Consider the following 24,195-nt stretch of genomic DNA (forward strand, 5'->3'; position numbering starts at 1 on the left):
AATGTCATCTTCATCAAATTTCAGGTCAAAGGGAGTTGGAAAAGTGCACATCGTTTGATCTGAGGTTGGAGCAGCATAGATAGTCGACAAATGGTTTGTCCAATCGTTTTCTGTGACACAATTTATTTGGGAATCCAATTGTGAAGGCTTAGTAGCTGAATTAAGTAATTGACAAATTTGGGCAGTATATTTTGTTTGAATGTGCTTGATCATGATTCACCATCATTTTGTTGTGTAATTAATTTATGGTTTTAGATCCAATTCCTATAAGCAGTTTTAAGCGTTCTTAGGGATAGAGCTCTTAAGGCTAACGGTAGGCTTTGAGCTTGTCTTTTCTGCTTTCGAAAAACTGATTTCCTAAGGGAGATAGCATTATCACATGCCTGGCTTGTATTTGATTTAGATTTCTGTGTTGTGGAATAGACCTGTATTAAATCATAGGGCGCCATATTCTTTAGGAAAGCAGATTCTAAGCCTGCCTGGTCATAAGCTTTTAAATGGTCATGATAGCGCACAAGTGATTGGTCTGACCATTTTAGCCAATTTAAGGAATTGTTTATTTCAGTCAAACCCAAGAACATTTGTCTCTGCGGACAAGGAGAGGTGGACAAGATTAATTGGAATGTCAACGGACAATGGTCGCTATATTCAGATGGTTTTACTCGGAAATCAGTTGTGTGGTTAAAACGGGTTCTTGTCACAAAAACATAGTCAATATTCGCACTTCGGTTCTGTCCAAACCACGTTGCAAGGGGAGGACAGTCATTCATACTCGTGCCATTCAACATCACCAAATCCCAAGACTTGACAAAATTGTTCCACAATTCCATTCGTTCTTGTTTTTTAGAATATTGTCCATTTAGAAGATGTAAATTTAAGTCACCAGCCACAATAGTATGTATTATGCCATGTGTCAGGATGATATTCTCCAAAGTGTTTGCTAGATTTTTAAGAAACACTGAAGTGGAGATGGCCACCGGATTCCAGTATAGGTTAATGCAAGCAATTTTAAAAGAGCTAACACTAACATATGAACATTGAATGAAAGAGTTAATGGCAGGCAGTGGGAACAAAAGCATATTGGCCCGAATGTTAGTGGCAATAAGTAACCCTGACATGGGCCTTCCTTTAACAGCACGTATTGCAGGTTCAAATCGTTGCGACCGCTGTACCAGCATGTTGCAATTGTCCTACGTTTGTACATTTTGAGGTCTCGCCATGAATGAGATTTATTTTTTGCACACTTGAAATGTTACCCCTCTATGAAACAACAAAGCATTTCTTGCAAGCGAATCAGCAGTGGGAAAACATTTGAAGGCGGCGGAACATCCGTGCTTTCCAAATGGCTCTATTGCTGATGCTTATCAACTGCATATTTGCACCTTGCACCTTTTGCATCAACTGCACCTAGTCAGGTGTTTTCAGCCTTTGTCTCTCAGTGCGTTTTCGACTACAAGTCCCATCATCCCTAAATAGCATGGTCAATAGTGACGGATCATAAGAGTTGTAGTCAAAAGCATCGGCAGAGCATCAGGTTTGAGGCCCCTGTAAGATCCCAAAGGTCCGCTCGGTATGCCACTGCAGCTGTATCAACTCTGAATGAGATAATGTTGCTTTGTTTTCATACATATTTGATCATTGCTTTACCGCCATTTTGACTTTTCTAACTGTTGTTAAAATGTGGGATTTCCAAATGGATGAAGATGATACTCTGACCCTAGGTAGGGATATTCCACAACTTGCTCCAGTGATACACTACCCAGTACAAACCTTCTGGCAATTTGACTTTTTTATTTCCTGGTAAGGACTATTAGTTTGTCTTGTTGATGAGCAGTTTATTGTTTTTAAAGTACTGTTCCATCACTGATGATACCTGAGCTTGCAAGGTAACTGTGGTCCATACCAAAGTACAGAATGATTTGCAGATATATGTAGTGGTGCCAGATAATGGGGGTCATTCCAAGTGAAAGCAAGTCACTGAACGCTCACACCAGAGAGAGTACAACCCACTAGGGAAGAAAGGCTGAAGTAGATCTTGTAAGGAAAACAAGGTTTAATCTCACACACAGATGAGAGCAGCAGCAATACTCTGCTGCCAAGAACATCCTGCTGAAAAGCTGTACAAGCAGAATCTTATAAAGAAAAACATTGTCATACATGATGCAATACAAAGGGTAATATTCTGCACGGCTGGCTGGTGTGTGCCTATACAGGATCTGCCTGCCCCATAAGGGATGCCAGGGCATTGGTTCCAGCCCAATTCGTCCGTTTTCCTTCACGTGGGTGCTGCAGTGATCATCTTCTTCTCACGTTGAACGTCAGAAAACAAATTAATTATACACCTACCATACAACTAATTTATAACTTATACTGTTCACTTGGCAGGCCTTAAGACGGGCGCAAGGGAGGTTCTGGGGCACTTTAACCTTCACACACACATTTCACTTACTCCCCTCCGCGCCATCCAGGTCCAAGGTCTCCACCCTTGTTTTGAACAATAATGTATGCCTCCCATACAAATCACACTATTTTCGCTTCACGATGTGCCCCGTCAGTCTTCTTTGAACATCTCAGGACATGTAACTTTGGGGTTGGTGGTCAATTCAGAGGTTTTGCATTTTAGTCAATTATATGAGCTATAACTCGTGGTCGCCTGGGTATGAGCCGGGTCATGCTTTGGCCGCCGTGAGATAACATGCACACCAGGCGCCGGTCTGTGATTGCTGTCTTGTAGGGCACATTCCCCTCAAACATCTTTGCAACACTGTTAGAACAATAAATGGGCGTTGTGGCAGTTGGAGGTGTGAGCTGTCCTCATGGGAGCTCCTGCATGGCTGGAGATTTCCCTCATCTCGCAATTTGGGCTTAGTGCATGCAACGCTGCATTTACCACACAGGCCTTCCCTTCTACCTATGGTGACTTATATCTATGCAAAATAGGAATACTTTGGGCTCCTTATGCTGTACTATGTGGATAAACTATATTTCGTTATATTGAAGTAGGGTCCTGTTAAACAGGGAGGTGGTCCTCTCACCCCCTCCCTCCACCCTTTGCCCATCATAGTGCTTCAAATGCATCTTGCCTTACTCTAAAGCGCCTAGAGGATTAGGGCCGGGCTGCCCCATTCCCAACACAAGTTTGACAGTATCCTTACAGAAAATCCACCAGGATCCTGGCAAACGGCCACATGATCTGACGGAATTACTGCCGGATTACAAGTGGCGGTATGGGAGGTAAATCCCCATTCCATGGAGTCCTATTGGGGGCTCCATGGGGGGAATTGCTTGTATTACCGGCACCGGTAGAACTGATGCCGTTAAAACAGGCTTTTTTTGCGTGCAAATCACATGCCCCACAGGCAAACTTGAAATGACCTTCAATGTTCAATGCAGGGCACACTGTTAGTAGCTGCCAGGATGCCATGTGGTTTATGTATCGAGAGAAAAGTACTGGCACCAGCAGAAAACCTTGCTTTATGCCCTTTGGTGTGGTAAGTATCTGGATCAGCTTTCCTCGTCACCAAAACGGGCTTGGAAAGATATGTTGGCATAAAAACCCATGATGATCATTTGCGTCTTAGAAGATTTTCATCATCATACTTTTTTTTAAGTTTGTTAAAATGATCAAATGCAGATGAGATGCCCAGGAAAGCAGGGCATAATGCAATATTGAATTTATGGGCAATTGCAAGAAGAGGATCTGGTCTATTGCTGATATGCCAGCACCAAATCCAGCTTGGACAGCATTTAATATAAAGTGTTTCTTCTTTCCAGGCATTGACAGCATTTAGGATGAATCAAATGGAAAAGTTGATCGGACTGATCAGTCTATACAGCAATGTTTGGTGTTTGGGGCCTGTGTTATGCAGAGGGAATAGATGGCTGTTGTGCCATGAGTGACATACGGAACTCTTGGGGCAAACTGCCTAAATCGATTCCATAAAATTGAATGGCACTATTCAATAACGTGTTTGGACAAATCATTGACCACAATATCTCTCATCATGTCCAGGATAGACTATGCCAATAGCATATAGGCTGGAATGCCGGACTTCCTACTGAAGAAACTGCAACAAATAAAATAAACAGCAGCCAGACTTCTCCTTCAACTCAACAGAAGAGATCACATCACAACAGCTCTGAGGATGCTACATTGGCTCCCAGTCAAAAAAAGAATCGCCTTCAAAATAATGTGCATGACGCACAGAGCATTCCACGGCCATGGACCGGAATTTATTCAAAAGAAATTCTCTCTCTGCAAACCAACCAGAACACTCAGATCCTGCATGACATCCGCCTAGAACCCAAACTATTCATGAAGAAAAACTGGGTGGTTCAGCATTCTTCTGCTTAGCCATGAAACTATGGGACTCCTTTCCGAAAGAAATATGAACTATGGAGGACCATACAAAATCCAGGAAACTTCTTAAAACCTGGCTCTTCAGCTCCGAACACAATGAGACTGAACAACACTTGGACACCTCATAACAGACCAAGTACTGGAAAAAGGAAGAAGTAGACCAAACCCAATCGAGGAATGAGGGATAGGACGGGGAAGAGAACGTTTTTTAGTGGAGGAGCACATCTCACCCCACAGAGGAACAAGAGAAAGTACTAGACGGGATTAGACCATGGAAGGAGGCCCAAGGGAAATCAAGGAACTGAGGCCTTCCCCTAAGGTGCACCACAGAGAGGGCCATCAGGGGAACAGGAGTAACCACTAGGCCCGCCTCAGCTTGATAATAGACAAAGGTCCATGGGATTTGAGGGAGAGGTAAATAGTCATCCCCCACCTGAGCCACACTAGGGCTGCGGAACAAGTCACCTAGCTAGAAATAGGGCTTCAATGAAGAGATCAGACAGCCCACAGAACTTCCAAGAAACATAGGAACCCATCACTCCTGGAGGTGACAATTATTAAAAAACACAATTTGGGAAAACACTGGGAGGCAAGGTACAACTACTCCAGCTGTTCTAAAACTCACCCTTCTGCATACACCTCTCACACTCTGCACTAAAGACAACCACACCGCTACAGCACCGCAAACCGCACATACTTCACAACATCACAACCACAAAACAAATCAAACACAATCTTGCACAACACCATGCAATGGCCAACCTCCAAATATCTCAGCTATGCTCAGCGAACGGTGTCTCAGAACGGAAGCTGCTAACAGCACATCATAGCTCCCTTGCTCTTTTCCCGCTCAACCCCACTAACCTCCCCAGCCCTCCTTCTTGCTTTAAAGATCCGCCTGAGCGCCAAGAGACCATGCAGGTGGGAACGGAGCATGGTATAAAAACCTTTAACATTACAATTTCTGATAGAATCGAGGCTGGCCCCCATGCTTTTCTCTTAGAGAGTTTGCTGATTGCCCCAGAGCTTCATCAGCCTGTCCTGCTGATGGCCATAGACATTTCAGAGAGCCTGCAGTACTATTATTTTTTGCATTATTATTATTATTATTATTATTATTATTATTATTATTATTATTATTATTATTATCAATAGGGGCGACATGATGGCCTAGGTGTTTGCAGAGGAGAGACTTCTTGAAGAGGTGGGTCTTCGGTTCTTTTCTGTGTCATTAAAGCTTTGAGGGAATGCTCTGTCCATTTACCTTCGTATTTTAGTGCCACACTATTGTTTTATGCAAGCCCTTCCTTGACATATCAATTTGCCAACGGGCCTTCTTTTTGTGTTTTCAAAAGCTCTTTTCTTCTCCCTCCCATCAGCCCAACGTGGCTCTATCTTTCTTTATTGTCCTATCACAGCACTGAGCCTGTGCAGCATCTTCTGCGCCATTATTATTATTATTTTTTTTATTATTGTTGTCAAACCAGTGTTTTTCCTCTGGTTCGTTGGTCCATTTCTTTGCCATCTGACTCTCTTTCATAACCAGAGGCAACATTGATGCTATTATTTGGTCATTTGACACAGTGGGCCTCATTACGAGGTAGGAGGTAAGGGATTACCGGCACCGGTAAGGGTGCCGGTAATCCCTTACCTCCATATTCCGAGGTCCCTTAGCGGGTCCTTTCCTTAACGCCTGGTCTGACCAGGTGTTAAGGATGGGACCCGCTAAGGGACTTCAGAACTAATAACGATACCGCAAATTGCGGTACCGTTATTAGCTACTTCCCAATTCCCATTGAGCCCTATGGGGGCTCAAATGGGAATGGGGAATGGTTCTCAGAAGGGGGACTTATCGGGTCCTCCAAGGTTGGAATGACCCGGTAAGTACCCATTCCGAGAACCCGGACCCGGTATCCTCCTACCTCGTAATGGGGCCCAAGTAAAAGCCAAAGAGGACCCAGCTGCTACAATCAGATTGGTGTAGTGATTATTCAGCGAGTGAATTATTTGGATCCATTAACAAGAGGTATTTTGAAAAGGCGCCCTATACCTGGGGGAATTTACTTCTGCTGAGAGTTGCACCCCCTGTGTAATGATAAGGCATCAAGATTTGAAAGTGGTCTTATTTGCACCAGTCATCAATGCCCAGCAACATGTTGTCCATTGCACTACTGTTGCTCTGCATGTTGGGAATGCCAGACTTTCCAGCACACAGGAAGTTTAGGCTCCACTTACGACGGTGCAGTGATTTCTCCTTCCTCCCAATAGCTCCAAGCCATCGGTCTGCCCTGCTTTAAGGCGCTTAACTAGATCGCTTGAGTTGTGCCAGTGGGCGTATGTATTCATTCATGGAGGTAAGGATGCATGGTATGCCAAGTGTACCAGTCGCTCACGCGGCCATAAGGAATGCAGGGGCTGGTCGAATTATTCATGTTTCAATGAAGATTTCTTATATTTTGCCAGGTTGGTTTTCGTTGCGGTTTTGAACATTGTTAGGCACTTTATTGAACGCATAGTATCTCTTAAAAGACAACTGTGCAAAGAAAAGAATGATTCATGAGTGTACACCTAAAGGCAGCATGGAAGGGAGGATTGAGGTTTACTACCAATGGGAAACATTGGCTGAAATCCCGGCTCTCCACTTCATCATCATGTGTGATCGTGTGCAGTACTATTGACATCTTTGCACCTAGTTTTTCTGAGCTTCGATCTAAATCTGATATCATCTAGAAGTGGTTCGGTTAAGCATACACTAGCCAAAAGGCCTTACCCATGTATGCCTTAATAGGCTCCCCTCTTGTTCCATATATAGTAATAATGACCATTTATGGAGCGCCCACCACGGGCTGAATGTCACTTGTGAGCCACGGTGTTTCCACAGAAAGCTCAGGCAAATGACAGATCACAACGCACGGTGGGTTAGGACATTCCCTGTGGCCGGGTCTCCAAGAGGTGACAAGAATAGCCAAAGCATATATTCGATCGTGCATTCAAGATTTTTAACAGGTGCACAATAACATTTGCGGGCAGGATGGGTGGTCTGAAAATGTGTTTTTATTGTCAGACTATTGTAGGATTTGGTACAGAATTTGAAACCTGGGGATTTCGAATCCTGGCTTCCACACGTCACGAAAATGGCGTGCTCCTGAGCAAATCCCTTAATTGCCTGGTGCCTCAGTCCACTTATCGCAAAACAGGGGTACATAAAACAGTGACCTCTACAAGAGGAGATGTTAAGGTAATAGAAAAACTGAGCTATTCTGTTGACCCAGCTGGTCAGATAGCACAGCAAGTAGACCCTTGCTTCGACGTCCGTGTAGAGCAGGGGTGCACAACTGATTTTGACAGAGGGCCGAAAGTACCTTACATGAGGGCTATAGTGGGCCGAAAAGTAAATGTGGGCGGGGCGGTGGGCGGGACGTGGCAGGAGGCTTTTTAAACCCCCAAGTTGTACTAAACACATGGAAAAAGAATGTTTTTGAGGGGTAAGGATTTTTATTTGCATTTCAAACTTACATTTTGCACTACACATTTTCCATTGTTATAATTTATTTCTATTTAGTTATTGTATCTCGCCTGTTTAATTAACTTATATATATTTTATTGACCCTATATTGGACATGCCGTTATTTTGGACTGCTACAGTTTGCTATTTGGGTTGCCCAAGAGGAGTATGGCCTTCATTGAGTCAGGTTTCCTCAAAAAGCCAAAGATGAACATCTCCCAACTGTGCCTGTTTTAGCTTTATTATTGGGTTCACTCTTGGAGTGCAACACTATGCCCCAGGGCCCCCTTAACACCAACCAAACACTATGCCCCATGGCACCCTCACCCCAACCAAACACTATGCCCCATGTCACTCACCCCCAACCAAACACTATGCCCCATGTCCCCCTCCCCCCAACCAAACACTATGCCCCATGTCACTCACCCCCAACCAAACACTATGCCCCATGTCACTCACCCCCAACCAAACACTATGCCCCATGTCACTCACCCCCAACCAAACACTATGCCCCATGTCCCCCTCACCCCCAACCAAACACTATGCCCCATGTCCCTCACCCCCAACCAAACACTATGCCCCATGGCCCCTTACACCCAAACCAAACACAATGCCCCATGGCCCTCACCCCCAACCAAACACTATGCCCCATGGCACTCACCCCCAACCAAACACTATGCCCCATGTCCCCCTCACCCCCAACCAAACACTATGCCCCATGTCCCCCTCACCCCCAACCAAACACTATGCCCCATGGCCCCCTTACACCCAACCAAACACAATGCCCCATGTCCCTCACCCCCAACCAAACACTATGCCCCATGGCACTCACCCCCAACCAAACACTATGCCCCATGTCCCCCTCACCCCCAACCAAACACTATGCCCCATGGCCCCCTCACCCCCAACCAAACACTATGCCCCATGTCCCCCTCACCCCCAACCAAACACTATGCCCCATGGCCCCCTCACCCCCAACCAAACACTATGCCCCATATCTCCCTCACCCCCAACCAAACACTATGCCCCATGTCCCCCTCACCCCCAACCAAACACTATGCCCCATGTCCCCCTCACCCCCAACCAAACACTATGCCCCATGTCCCTCACCCCCAACCAAACACTATGCCCCATGTCCCTCACCCCCAACCAAACACTATGCCCCATGGCCCCCTTACACCCAAACCAAACACAATGCCCTATGGCCCCCTCACCCCCAACCAAACACTATGCCCCATGTCCCCCTCACCCCCAACCAAACACTATGCCCCATGTCCCCCTCACCCCCAACCAAACACTATTCCCCATGTCCCTCACCCCCAACCAAACACTATGCCCCATGGCCCCCTTACATCCAACCAAACACAATACCCCATGTCCCTCACCCCCAACCAAACACTATGTCCCATGGCCCCCTTACACCCAAACCAAACACAATGCCCTATGGCCCCCTCACCCCCAACCAAACACTATGCCCCATGGACCCCTCACCCCCAACCAAACACTATGCCCCATGTCCCTCACCCCCAACCAAACACTATGCCCCATGTCCCTCACCCTCAACCAAGCACTATGCCCCATGGCCCCCTCACCCCCAACCAAACACTATGCCCTATGGCCTCCTCACCCCCAACCAAATCCCCACCCCATGGCCCCCTCACCCCCAACCAAACCCCCACCCCCCAAATCAGCACACACAAACCAGCACCAATGCAGACCCGAACCCCCACCCCCCAACTCAGCACACACACAAGCATGCACCCATAAAGGCCCGAACCCCCCACCCCCCCCAACTCCCCCCAACTCCAAACCCCCCACCCCCCAACTCAGCACACACACTCTCAAGCATGCACCCATACAGACCCGAACCCCCCACCCCCAACTCAGCACACACACAAACATGCACCCATAAAGACCCGAACCCCCCACCACCCCAAATAAGCACACTCTCAAACAAGCACCCATACAGACCCGAACCCCCACCCCCCAACTCAGCACACACACAAACATGCACCCATACAGACCCGTACCCCCACCCCCCAACTCAGCACACAAAAAACATTCAAATCAAAACATTCATACACATCCGACAACCCCCCCACCCCCACATCTCAACATACACACAAAAAACATTCAAATCCAAACATTCATACACATCCGACACCCCCCACCCCCGCATCTCAACATACACACAAAATACATTCAAATACAAACATTGATAAACATCCGACACACCCCCCCACCCACGCATCTCAACATACACACAAAATACATTCAAATACAAACATTCATACACGACCCCCACCCCCGCATCTCAACATACACACAAAATACATTCAAATACAAACATTCATACACATCCGACACACCCCCCACCCCCGCATCTCAACATAAAGACAAAATACATTCAAATACAAACATTCATACACATTCGACACCCCCCCCACCCCCGCATCTCAACATACACACAAAATACATTCAAATACAAACATTCATACACATCCGACACACCCCCCACCCCCGCATCTCAACATACACACAAAATACATTCAAATACAAACATTCATACACATCCGACACATCCCCCCACCCCCGCATCTCAACATACACTCAAAATACATTCAAATACAAACATTCATACACATCCGACACACCCCCCACCCCCGCATCTCAACATATACACAAAATACATTCAAACACAAACATTCATACACATCCGACACACCCATCCACCCCCGCATCTCAACATACACTCAAAATACATTCAAACACAAACATTCATACACATCCGACACACCCCCTCACCTCAACATATACACAAAATACATTCAAACACAAACATTCATACACATCCGACACCCCCCCCACCCCCGCATCTCAACATACACTCAAAATACATTGAAACACAAACATTCATACACATCTGACACCCCCTCCACCCCCGCATCTCAACATACACACAAAATACATTCAAATACAAACATTCATACACATCCGACACACCCCCCACCCCTGCATCTCAACATACACACAAAATACATTCAAATACAAACATTCATACACATCCGACACCCCCCCACCCCCGCATCTCAACATACACACAAAATACATTCAAATACAAACATTCATACACATCCGACACACCCCCCCCACATCTCAACATACACACAAAATACATTCAAATACAAACATTCATACATCTCCGACACCCCCCCACCCCCGCATCTCAACATACACACAAAATACATTCAAATACAAACATTGATACACATCCGACACCCCCCCACCCCCGCATCTCAACATACACACAAAATACATTCAAATACAAACATTCATACACATCCGACCCCCCCACCCCGCATCTCAACATACACACAAAATACATTCAAATACAAACATTCATACACATCCGACACACCCCCCCACCCCCGCATCTCAACATACACACAAGATACATTCAAATACAAACATTCATACACATCCGACACACCCCCCACCCCCGCATCTCAACATACACACAAAATACATTCAAATACAAACATTCATACACATCCGACACATCCCCCCACCCCTGCCTCTCAACATACACACAAAATACATTCAAATACAAACATCCGACACCCCCCGCCCCCACATCTCAACATACACACAAAATACATTCAAACACAAACATTCATACACATCCGACACCCCCCCACCCCCGCATCTCAACATACACACAAAATACATTCAAATACAAACATTCATACACATTCGACACACCCCCCCACATCTCAACATACACACAAAATACATTCAAATACAAACATTCATACACCTCCGACACCCCCCCACCCCCGCATCTCAACATACACACAAAATACATTCAAATACAAACATTCATACACATCCGACACCCCCCCACCCCCGCATCTCAACATACACACAAAATACATTCAAATAGAAACATTCATACACATCCGACACACCCCCCCACCCCCGCATCTCAACATACACACAAAATACATTCAAATACAAACATTCATGCACATCCGACAAACCCCTTCACCCCCGCATCTCAACATACACACACAAACATAAAGCAAAACAAACCCGACACACAAACACAAACAGAGCACTTACCGGAGACGTGCTGGAAGGCTGGAAGGCAGGTAAACTGGAACGCTGGAATCGTACTAGGGCTGGCGTGGTCCAAGGCTGAAATGCCTTCCGGCATCAAGCCTTATGGACCACGCCAGCCGTAGTGCTGGCCCTCCATTGGTGCAGCACACACGCATTACGTGGCTCGTAGGCGCGACATGGTGCGTGTGTGTGCTGAGCCAATGAGGGCCAGTGTTTTGTCCGGCCCGGAAGACAACAAAGACTTTCCTAATGGAGGGCGGCCCATGGCCGCCCTCCATTAGGAAAGTCTTTGTGCCTCGCGGGCCGGACAAAAGAGCATGGCGGGCCGCTACTGGCCCGCGGGCCGTATGTTGTGCACCCATGGTGTAGAGTATGCCAACAGCAGGTTCGAATCCTGAATCCCGGCAGAACCAAACTCAGCCTTTGATTCTTCCAAGCTCCATAAATGAGCACCACGCCCTATGATATGATATGATATGATAGTTTATTTATATAGCGCCTATACACAATGTGTTTCAAAGCGCTTCAAGGCAAGGGAGGGAACAAGGGAAACAGACAGACGACTACCGTACTAGGCCTGACGACATTTCTGGTAGAGCCGGAGAAAAACAAAAGGTGAGGGAGAAGGGTGCAGGGGAGGAACAAATCAAGCGACTATTGTACTAGGCCTGACATTGTTTCATGTAGTGCTGGAGGGAGGGGGGAGACAGTAAGGTGATGGGGGAGCGACAGACGAGGTTGCTATCATACTAGGTCCAGGGAATTTTCTGATAGAGTAAGTGCATAGAAGAACGTAAGTGGAGGAGAGGAGGAGATAGGAAAAGGGAGAGGGGAGGACAGAACAGAGAGTAAGCAGTCAAAAAGAGTGGAGAAGCAAGAGGGGAGAGCGAATACAATTGCAGAAGTCAGTAGTAACACATAATGTTGCAGGTCTGGATACTAACTATGGTTAGTAATAAGCAGTGCTCAGATGCCTGAGGGTTCGTAGTGCTATATAAATGCAAATTATTATATGTTTGAGGGTGTTAAAATGTGCACATTGCTGGGACGTCATTTAGGGGTCGAGGTCTCGATCTCCCTTGCTACCTCTGTGGTCTCCCTTGCTACCCCTAAAAGCAACCTTGTGGGCTGTGGCTAGCATCATGTGGCTCTTTGCTTCTCGAGTGGCTGGCTTTATTGTTCAGGCCACTTAAAAAAAAACAGCGGTTCTACAAGTTTAACACTTTCTGCAGTGACCCTAAATAAGAAAGAATAAGAATAACAAAGAATTTGTCTTTCTGTAATTCTATACAATAATTACTAAACTCATTAAAGGTTTATTTCAGGCACACTTTAGGGGGTGAGTTACTGATCTAGTCTGTTCTTAAACACCTCAACTCAGCCTTTCTGAGGTTGATATAAGTACCAACACAGTTTGGGTGATATTGGCCCTCATTCCGAGTTTGGAGGTAAGTACCGTCCATTACCGGCATGGCGCAAATAACGTGTCCGAGTTGGCAATAGACCGCTAAAAGCGCACTATTACGCGTTCGCGGGCACGAGCTTTGCGCCATGCTGGTAATGAACGCAGCGGCATGCCGTAAAAATGGACGAAAAACCCCCTACCACATGAACCGCACCGTAGCGAACATTACTGCCTTAGAGCAACGCGGCATTAGCGGTGACTGTAAATAGCGGTCACCGTTATTTACGGTCACCGTCAAAATGCGGAACCGGAAACAACGTCATCGCACAGGAACTGGAAGGAGCACGGCGTCCATCTTTAAAAATACAATCCATTACCAACCTCACCAGACAGGACCCCTAGCACACTTTCGACATACCGGAAAGATACCAATACCAACGAGGAATGCCCAAAGCGCCAAAAAAGGGAGCTGCCCGACTCCAAAAGGAGCGGTTCAGCCCTGACGAACTTCAAATGCTAGTGGATACCCTCCACGAGCATGCTGACACTGTTTTCAGCAATGATATGCGGACATGGGCATAGGACATGGGGGACAAATCCCCCCCACAGTTTTAAGTGGGGGGATGTAATGTCATTTATCCCCCCCAGAATATGTGTTTGGTGTGTCGTGCAGGGATCTGTTTTTGAAGTGGGAGGAGGGGCTGCTTACTATGTAAGCTGCCCTCTCCCTCCTGGCCCCCAAAGCATGGGGCAATACCCTGGGGGCAGATGGGTGATCATCTGCCCCCACGGAAGGGGGGCAAACAAAAAAAAAGATTTTTTTTTAAACGTAGCTTTGGATGGGGTGGGTGTGGGTGGGACCACTAGCCACCAGGGATTTCCGCAAGGGGGTGCACCCCCGCACCCTAAGTGGATGGGGGCACCTTATGTAGCCCTCCCTGGGGGAAGGGCAAAACAAAAATATATCTATCATAACTTGTTTTGGGTGGGGGCGGGGGGTAAGGGAGGCCCACTAGACCACCAGGTTTTTTTGTGTTTAAAAGGGGGACCCACCTCCCCCCCACCCTAAGTGGATGAGGGGGCACCTTATGTAGCCTTCCCTGGTGGCAGATTTCTGCCCCTAGGAAGGGGTACATGAGATGCCCCCATCCATTTGGGGTGAGGGGAGAGGCAACTACAAATATTGGCAGATCCACCCCGCCCCCCAAGTCTGGGGCAGTACGTTTTGCCACCCCCCTGGGGGCAGATGATCACACTCATGTGCCATCTGCCCCTAGGGAAGGGCAAAACAAAAATATATATATTATAACTTGTTTTGGGTGGGGGCCCACGAGACCACCAGGATTTTTTGTGTTTGAAAGGGGGTGGCTCTCTCCCCCCACCCTAAGTAGATGTGGGCACCTTATGTAGCCCTCCCTGGGGGGCAGATTTATGCCCCTAGGAAGGGGTACACGAGATGCCCTCCATCCATTTGGGGTGGGGGGTAGAGGCCGCTGCAAATATTGGCAGAGCCACTGCTCTCGAGCCTGGGGCAGTAGGTTTTGACCCCCCCGGGGACAGATGGCCACACACATGTGCCCATCTGCCCCTAGGGAAGGGCAAAACAAAAATATATATATTATAACTTGTTTTGGGTGGGTGCAGGGGGGCAAGTGTGCCCACTAGATCCACCAGGTTTTTTTTGTGTTTGAAAGGGGAACGGCCCTTCGCCCACCCTAAGTGGATGAGGGGGCACCTTATGTAGCCTTCCCTGGCGCCGAGGTAGGTGCAGCCACACATGTGAAGTACCGTTTTCGTCGGGACACCTGGGGAAGTCTGAAATTTGGTGAAAAAAACACAATTTTCAGACATTTCACTCTGGCCACCCACTGAAACACGCCGCCAACAACACATGTCCTACGATCCTGCGTTCCCATAGGTGTCCCAACAAAAACGGTACCTCACATGTGTGGGTGCACCTACCTGGGCGCAAAGGGAAAAGGCTAACCCACTGGTAACCCCAAGCCTTTCGGCAGAGCAGATTTTGCTCATGTGGAAAACATACAGATTTGGGCCTAGGGTGTCGAAGCCACCAAGGAAAACAGGGAACCCGGGAGGATAGCACAGCGGCAACGTGCACGCCTTGGAAGCAAGACGACACGAAGCAACACAGGTTCGATCCCCGGGTCCGCGCTTAGAAACATCTGGCTACGCAACTAAGAGAAAAACAATTACGCAACTACAAAACAAACAATTCCTGTAACAGCGCCTCAATGCATGTGGGCTGTGTGAGTGCTTTAAAAATGTAAAAATAAAAACATAAAATAGAAATAACCCCATGCATTTCCAAAAAGAGGACACCCATGGGAATCCACAGAGGTCTGACTTGCGTGAATCGCCCCAGAATGTATTACCCACAATCCCCGGCAAAGTCTGAAATTTGGTGAAAAAACTACAATTTTCAGATATTTCCCTCTTGCCACCCACTGAAACACGCCACCAACACCACATGTCCTACCTTCCCGCGTTCCCACAGGTGTCCCGATGTAAACTGTACCTCACATGTGTAGGTGCACCTACCTGGGCGCCAAGGGAAAAGGCTAAACCACTGGTAACCCCAAAGGGTTTGGGGAGACAACCTACAGATTTTGGGCCTATGGTGTCAAAGCCACGAAGGAAAACAGGGTACCCCATGCATTTCCTGTGAGTTTTCCACAAAATTTCAGACTTTGTCAGGGATTGTGGGTCATAAATTATGGGGCGATTCGAGCAAGTCAGACCTCTGTGGATTCCCACGGGTGTCTTCTTTTCGGAAATGCATGGGGTTCCCTGTTTTCCTTCATGGCTTCGACACCCTAGGCCCAAATCTGTAGGTTGTTCACATGAGCAAAATTCCTGAAAATCTGCTGTGCGAAAAGACTTGGGGTTACCAGTGTTTTAGGCTTTTCTCTTTGCACCCAGGTAGGTGCACCCACACATGTGAGGTACCGTTTTCATCGGGAAACCTGTGGGAAAACGGGAAGGTAGGCCATATGTTGTTGGCTGCGTGTTTCAGTGGGTGACCAAAGTGGAATGTGCGGAAATTGTGTTTTTTTTCTGTCATTTTCACGATTCCCTCCCAAACTATGGAATCTTTTCTTACATAGTTGTTGCCTTACCTGTGCAAATCACCACTTCCTAAACTTGGAATATTGTCTACTTTTCAGAAATGTATGCCTTTCTGGCTTCCCATTCAGCTTTCCTACCCTTTTTTTCCATTCCAAAACGCCCAAATCGCCTACCTCTCACAAAACGGCTGATTAGCATATCAAAATATGTTATTTTGGTTTCCACTCAATCTGTTCTTGAAAGCCTGTAAAATGGCGAATCCAGCACAGCAAACTATTTGTTCCTAGATCTTACAAGGAAAACACCACAGGCTTCTGTGTACAACATTTTATTGGCATTTTCTGAAAAAAAAACAAATGTTCTCCTTTTTGGTTATTTTCTCTCACCCCCTACAGCAAACTAGGATTCCTGGGTGGTGTTACGACCGCCTACATGTGGGAAAAAAGGGGCCAACTTTGGCCGAGATATCTCATGTAACAAAGAAGTTACAAGGGATTGAATGGTGACATACCGAAATCACCAAAAAATGCCTTGCCACTGGGGGGAAATACCCATATCAGTTATGGGGTTAAGACGGTAAAGCCGCAGAGGAGATAGCATTTGTAAGGTAGCTCAGTTAGTTAATTCTCCAAATGCAGATTGTGCACAGGAATATGTAACACCTGTGTTCAGCACCTGGCTTAATCTTCCGGTGGGATAATAGGCAGAGTGAATGCATTCAGCTTCCGACGCAACACAGCATTTTCCAGGTCAATTGGTTGAGAAAAAATGGTGGAAAACACTGTTACTGTTGCTTTTTCTAATTGGCCAGATTTTCGTGCATATTCTGGGTGGAGTTCGGGAGCCGAGTGGACGCACCAGGACTCCCTGTATTTCCCGCTCCACCAGAAAATGCGGTCTTACTGCCAGCATGGATTCTCATGCTGGAAATAAGGCAAGGGATTCCGCTGGGATCTGCTTGGAAATGAAACCTGGTAAAAGCGGACGGAGTCCAGAGGAAGCCATTGTCAATTCCGCCAGCAATGCTAATTGCATGAGGTATTTACACTCTTCCAAAGTGGAAAAGCAATGTGATTTCACCTGCCTTTTACGCTAAAATCTTTAATTTTGTGGCAGAAAAGTCAAATTGTGCGCCAATGGAAGTGGTCCACTCCATGCAGTTTACTTTGCACCTTGATGCTTGGGGGTTTTGCGTGATGCTACACATGTGATAAATTAATAAATACATTTAACATGATCTCAGATAAATGCCAATTCGTGATCAGAATGAGTGAGCATGGCATGTCGCTGGTAAGAGGGTGTCCTGTGCTTCTTGAGTGCGTTGGCAAATGCCCTTAATTGCCATCTCGCGTTAAGCAGGTGCTGAAACCCATCAGAGTGGATTGCGCAATAATAAGTCGACAGAGGTATTTCAAATGGCCAATTTCACTCTTTGGGTGACATTGTCAAAGTGGGAGAATGTTGCCCAGCATGTGCCACTTTTTCTGCGGAGTGAATTGTGCCCACCCCGAGGAAGAAGTGTGAAAAACCCACAAGGGCACTGTGCCCTGCTCTTTGTGTGTGTCTTCCCCACAGGGCGACAGATGCCGACTCAGACATGGGTAAGTCTCAGTGGGCAAGCCTGTACCCTAGTTGATGTGGCAAAGAATTCCAGACTTCTGAGGCTGATAACATTAGAAGCATTGAGTTACATGCCACCTGACAGGTATGTGTGATAAAGTTGCAAAGCAGAGCTGTTACTGGGCTAAAGCAGGAGGCAATGTCTGCCCACCCTCAAAGGGTACATACAACCAAAAGTAATCAACACCTCCCCCATCATGGCTGTAGGGGCAGGCTCCAAAACAGAGCAAGAATGCCCTCCAATCATCCATGCCCATGTGTAGGGTACCCCTCATGCTCCAGGAACCATGTTGAGCAACCACTGTTCTTTCCAGGTGATACTAATGTTATTTAAAGCCAGAAGTCTAAAAGGTAATCGCTTAATTGCAGCTGGAAATTAGCTCCTGGCGTGATCAAAATGTCTTAACCAAGTGTGACATCATCCCTTTCCTTTATAAGCAATATGTGTGCTCTTGCGTTTCTTCATCCACTGAATTACTGTTAGAAACAAAGGCAAGAGTTGTGTCTCTTGTGTAGGCATTAGGAAGGCAGTTGCCAGCCTCTGGCATAATATGCCCATGTTCTTCCAATATTGGCTAGCTGTTGCCCTCTTATTGCCAGGTAGAACCATCATGGCAGTGACTGGCACATGCCTTTCCCCTGCAGACAGAAAAGCGGAAATAAGAGGCCAATTCAAGACACGGAACAAACAGAAGTTAAGACAGACTACAGCTGCCTTTGCTGTACTAGGGAGAATATGTTGAGGGTTCAAGCGAGGAGGTATGTATTAGGCAAGCAAGCAGTGAGACAAGGCAGAGGCAAAGAAAGGCCAGAGGGGCTCTGTGAATAATGTAACAGGGCAGAGGACCCACGCTCTGCCGTCCTAGTAACATATGAGAGAATCAAATAGATCAGGCTTTGCAGCAAATGTTAAACGAGAAAGGAACAGAGTCCAGCTTCCTATTCAGAATAAAAAACGCAAAGAAAGGCTAGGCTCTGAAGCCAGCATGAGATGGAATAAGAGGGACCAGACTCATCATGAAAGGCTGGCCCCGCCCTCGCAGGGACGCTATAGGGGCAGCCCACATAGCGGGCTGCCCCACTGGCCACCCCCTGGTTCCACATACACCCCACCTACTAGGCATCCCCTGGGTCCGACAAATCCGGCCGCAGACCTGGGGAGTGCTTATAAGGGGGTGGGCTTGCAATCGCTCATCCTCCTTGTTTGCTGTAGCCCCGAAGGACAGTCAAAGCAGCAACATCACACACCTGGTCCCTCTACTCCCATAACAGGGCTAATTCAGAGGTACAAACAAGATTTCCTCTTTTTTTGAAAACCCATCTTTCCATTCCAAGAGACACACACGTCTCCTTGCCCCACACAAAAATGTAGCAACTTGCAGTTGGTAGAAAAGGCTTCAACTCCTTTATTTTGCAGGAGTCCACTTACAGGTGATCTGCCTCTTAACAAGCTGGCATCCTAGCTGTGGCCCACTGGAAGTAATTGTTATTTCCTCTCTCTTACCATGAGCTCATAGTCAGATGAAAAATCCAGAAATGCAACATACAAAGACATGTTCTTTGCTGCTGCATACTTTAATTTTCTTCTGTTTTTTTTCTTCTTTTCTCTTGTTTTATACAGTGATATTTGTAATTTAATACGTACTGTGATTTTAATTCTAATTTTGTGAAAAGTCGAGTTCTTTGACTAAAACCCAATAACTAAATAAATAAATAAAGCAAAGTCCCCAAGATGTCCCCTGCCCCCCCCAGATTTTATGCGTCTCCTACGCCCCTCCATGAGGAGGGTGGCGGTGATAAAAAAAAGACATCTGGGCTCTAGTGGCGCAGAAGGTGAGCGCTGTGGGCACACCCCCCGCACCACAAAGGATTGCAGAAAAAGGTGGGATGACCTGTGGCTGAGGGTGCGGAGCATCCTCTCTGCTAATAGAAGCCAGGCCCTGGAGACTGGAGGAGGCCCAGGTTCGCCCATGAAACTCATGCCGTGGGAGGAGACATGTGCGGCCATGATAGGCCCCGAATCAATCGAAGGGGTTAGAGAAATGGAGTGCGGGGCAACGTCATCCGCTGATGGAGGTGAGTGTCCAAAGTCAATACTGCCAACGCCAATGTTATTAAAGTCACTGCTAAGGTCTGGCCAAGGAGTCACGGCATGGTCGGTCACACCACCCACCCCTGCAAATCATGCTGAAGCAAGTGAGACCCAGGCTAGTGCCAGGTGCGAGGCCGTCCCCTATATGACACATACCACACAAAGTGGCGCATTCCATGAGGCACACAGGGCAGTTGATGTAAACAGTGTGCATGTGAGCCAGCACAGTACCCGGCCAACATGAGTGACACAGACAAATGCATGCATTTACCAGCCTAGTATTGAATTATGTGCCGTTCCCCACCCAAATGCCGATAACCCACAAATATCTGAATGTGCTATTGTAGCCATGTACAAATGCTGGCTCTCAAATCATCACTCATGCCGTCCCTCTCTTCCACCCCCACAGGCAGTGAGCATGACAATGAGGAGCAGGAGAGCAACTGGCCCAGCACCTCCAGGGGCCAAGGCAGGGGCCGCCGTCTCCCTGCGAGGAAGAGAACACCTGGAGGCACACCACCGGCTCCCGCAAGGCCCATGGAGGGTGCACCAGCCCCACCCCACCCTGCACTGGCAGCAGACACATGCCCTACGCTGCGCTCTGAGGAGTCGAGTGTGGCTGGAGAGGTTGCAGCCACGGCCCCCCTCGATGTTGCCGACAGCCCCACATCCATATGCGGAGCGACTGAGGAGGACACATTTGAAGTCGTACACACCCCTGATGCCCAAACCAACCCCCAAGTCTCCTATAGTGACTTGGGTGGGAGTGACACACCTGATCTTACTGGGCAAGGAGCAACACAGGGACATGCCAGTCCTGTGGCCAGTTCCCTTTCGGAAGCGCCGGAAACACATGTGAGCCCGATCCCCAGCACGGCCACAACATCAGCCCTTGATGCAGAGTGGGCTAAGCAGCTCACAGGCCTGATCAATGACTTCATGCAGGACAATTGGCAGGCCAGGGAGGAGTGGCGGGATGAACTGAGGACACTGGGCCAGGTCATTACGGACAGCACCAACCAGCTCTGTGAGGTCCTTGGCCGGATAGCAGATGCTCTGGAGGCTGAACATCCTGCACAACATCCCCAGCATGAAGACACCCCCTCAACTAGCAACTCAACCCAGACCAGCCCGCTCCGTCGGTCGCTCCGTACGATGCACCATCAGGACATGCCTGGGAGCGCACAGTGACAATACTGCCATCCACATGTGGGCTGTGTGGACCCTATGGGACTAGTATGGGGTTGTTGTGGTGGGAGGGGGAGGGGGTGAGGGTGTGTTTGGGAGTTGTGGTGGGAGGGGAGGGGGGTGAGGGTGTGTTTGGGAGTTGTGGTGGGAGGGGGAGGTGGGTGAGGGTTTGTTTGGGAGTTGGGGTGGGAAGGGGAGGGGGTTGAGGGTGTGTATGGGAGTTGTGGTGGGAGGGGGTGAGGGTGGTGGAGGGTTTGTTCATCATGTTGAAATGTTCACTTTAAATACACTGGTTGTTCATCTAAAAAAAACAGAGTGTACATTCATCATTGCGCATGTGTCGTTTAATATTGCACAGTGCATAGTGTAAATGTATCCCCACACCCAGTGCCCGATGTCCAGACATCCTCACACCCTCTGCTGACTTGTGTGTCAGAAATATTGTCCAATCAATGATAGCCGCACGGCACGTCCCTCCTGTGCATCGGCACCGTGATGCTGTCCTGCCACTTCTTCCTCCTCCTCCCCTTCTATATCATCTGGTGCTAGCAGTTCCATGTTCAGGGGTCAGGGGCATATTCCGACGGATGCACATATTGTGCAGCATTACACATGCCATGGTGATCTTGGACACCTTCTCATGGCTGTAGATGAGTGCCCCACCCGACCGGCTGAGGCAACAAAATCGTGCCTTCAACAGGCCAAAGGTCTGCTCAATCACCACACGTGTACGGGAATGGGAATGATTGTAGTCCTCCTCGTGCCTGTTCTGTGGTTTTCGGACAGGGGTCATGAGCCACGGCTTCAAGGGATAGCCACCATCAGCTGCATGAGAGGGGAATGAAGGTAAGTGTTCGTACATTCATGGCGGACAACTGTCCCTGGGTGCATTGACCCCATTTCTGGGCCCGCTATGTGTCTTGCGCAATGGAATGATGGACGGGGTAGCATCTTCAAGATGGGTTATGATGTGCACTCACAGCATGTTGCACGTGCATCATATATGCATGCAGCAGTGATGTAGTAAAATCATTGATGTGCTGTGTTCTGTGAGATTTGGTAGTAGGGAGTGTTGGCTGTAGTCACTAGCATATTCGTCATTCTGCACTGATCAGTACCATGGTGACTTGCAGCAGTACTATGGGTGTGTGGAACAAGTGACACGCTGTGGTATCACTGTGAGGCTGACTTCCACTTGCAGGGATGACTGTCCTGTGTGGTGAAATGCTGGAGGCAGAGACATAGTGCATATGCAGTGCATAGTGCAGGATGCCCTTATGGTGTGTGAGGGCCGCCGAAGAGTGGTGCATGTGTTGTGGGATGTGGCCTGGTTACCTGTTAGTCATGTAGTGTTGGCTGTCAGTCTTACTTCATCACTGTGGGATTTGGTAGTCATGTGCCATTTCACTTGCTTTGGAGCACAGTGTTCGGTGAGGTGCACATCGTGCACTGGCGTCAACATTTCCACCCAGGTGGGGTATGCATCTCCCCCCTTCCCAACCAGATGGGGTATGCATCCCGCCCTTCCCGCCCAGGTGGGTATGCATCTCCCCCCTCTTTCCCACCACGGTGGAGTATGCTCCTCCCCCACCTTCCCACCCAGGTGGGGTATGAATCTCCCCCCCTTCCCGACCAGGTAGGGTATTCATCTCCCCCCCTTCCCACCCAGGTGGAGTATGCATCTCCCCCCCCCTTCCCACCCAGGTGGGGTATGCAGCCACCACCCTCACAACCCAGATGCACTGCCATGGCCCAGACAGGCAACTCACCAAGCAGCCAGGCCCGTCGTCCAACATGTCGCTCCATATAGCGTGGTAGCGTGGAGTTCCGCACGACCAAAGAGTCATGAGTTGATCCTGGATATCGGGCACAGCAATGTGTGATGATCTTGCTGGCATTGCATACCATCTGCACGTTGATGGAGTGGTATTGCTTGCGGTTGCGATATGCCACCTCCATGGCATGCGGGACCACCAACTCCATGTGGGTGCAGTCGAGGGCACCTATACAATTTGGCATGCCTGCCAGTGCATGGAAGGCAACTTTTGTATCGAATATCTCCTGGGGAGTCCGCGGTAGGGATATTTAGTCCCTTGTGTGCTTGAGTAGGGCATCCAGCACTTGGTTCAGTATCCGGGAAAATAAGGGTTGTGATAGGCCATGCATGTGCCCCACTGTGTGCTGGTAGGTGCCTGTGGCAAGGAAGTGGAGCACAGACACTACCTTCAGTAGAGGGGGGATGACGACGCGTATTTCAATGAGGCTCACTATGTCGTCATGTATCAGGTCCACTATGGTGGTGATGGTGTCACGGTCAAGCCGGTACAGGGTGTGGATCTGCTCTGGTGTTGGATTGAAGGGGGTGGTTCTGATGCGAGGGATAGGTGGCTGCTGGCGTGTTAACGGTGGCTGCACTCGTGGGGCATTCTGGGCCTGTCTCACCCTCCTTCTCCTCCTGTGTCTGCTCTGTGGTGGGGGCTGTGGTTGTTTTTGTTGTTGTTGCTGCCTTGAAAGCAGGGCCTCCAGCTCCAGTAATGCTAATACTTTTGGTATCATCTTGGTGTGGGAGGGGGTGTGGTGTGTGGGTGTGCTCCTTTTGTGCTGTGCCAGACTCCATTGCCTCCACCTGTGCTGAGTGTGTGCACCTGTGGCTCTTGGTAACACTGCTCAGGGTTCTTAACACCTTCTCGGGGATGCCGGTATTTACTCCATGCCGGTAAGGTACTTTTAAGGCTTCAGTAGGCCGTTATTTGCATGTCCGCATGGCTTGTGATCAGCTCCTGTTTACGGCATGCCGGTAATGCCGGCATGTTGTG

This window comes from Ambystoma mexicanum, chromosome 6p (genome assembly GCF_040938575.1).
Source record: "Ambystoma mexicanum isolate Mex_15411 chromosome 6p, UKY_AmexF1_1, whole genome shotgun sequence".
Taxonomy (NCBI): Eukaryota; Metazoa; Chordata; class Amphibia; order Caudata; family Ambystomatidae; genus Ambystoma; species Ambystoma mexicanum.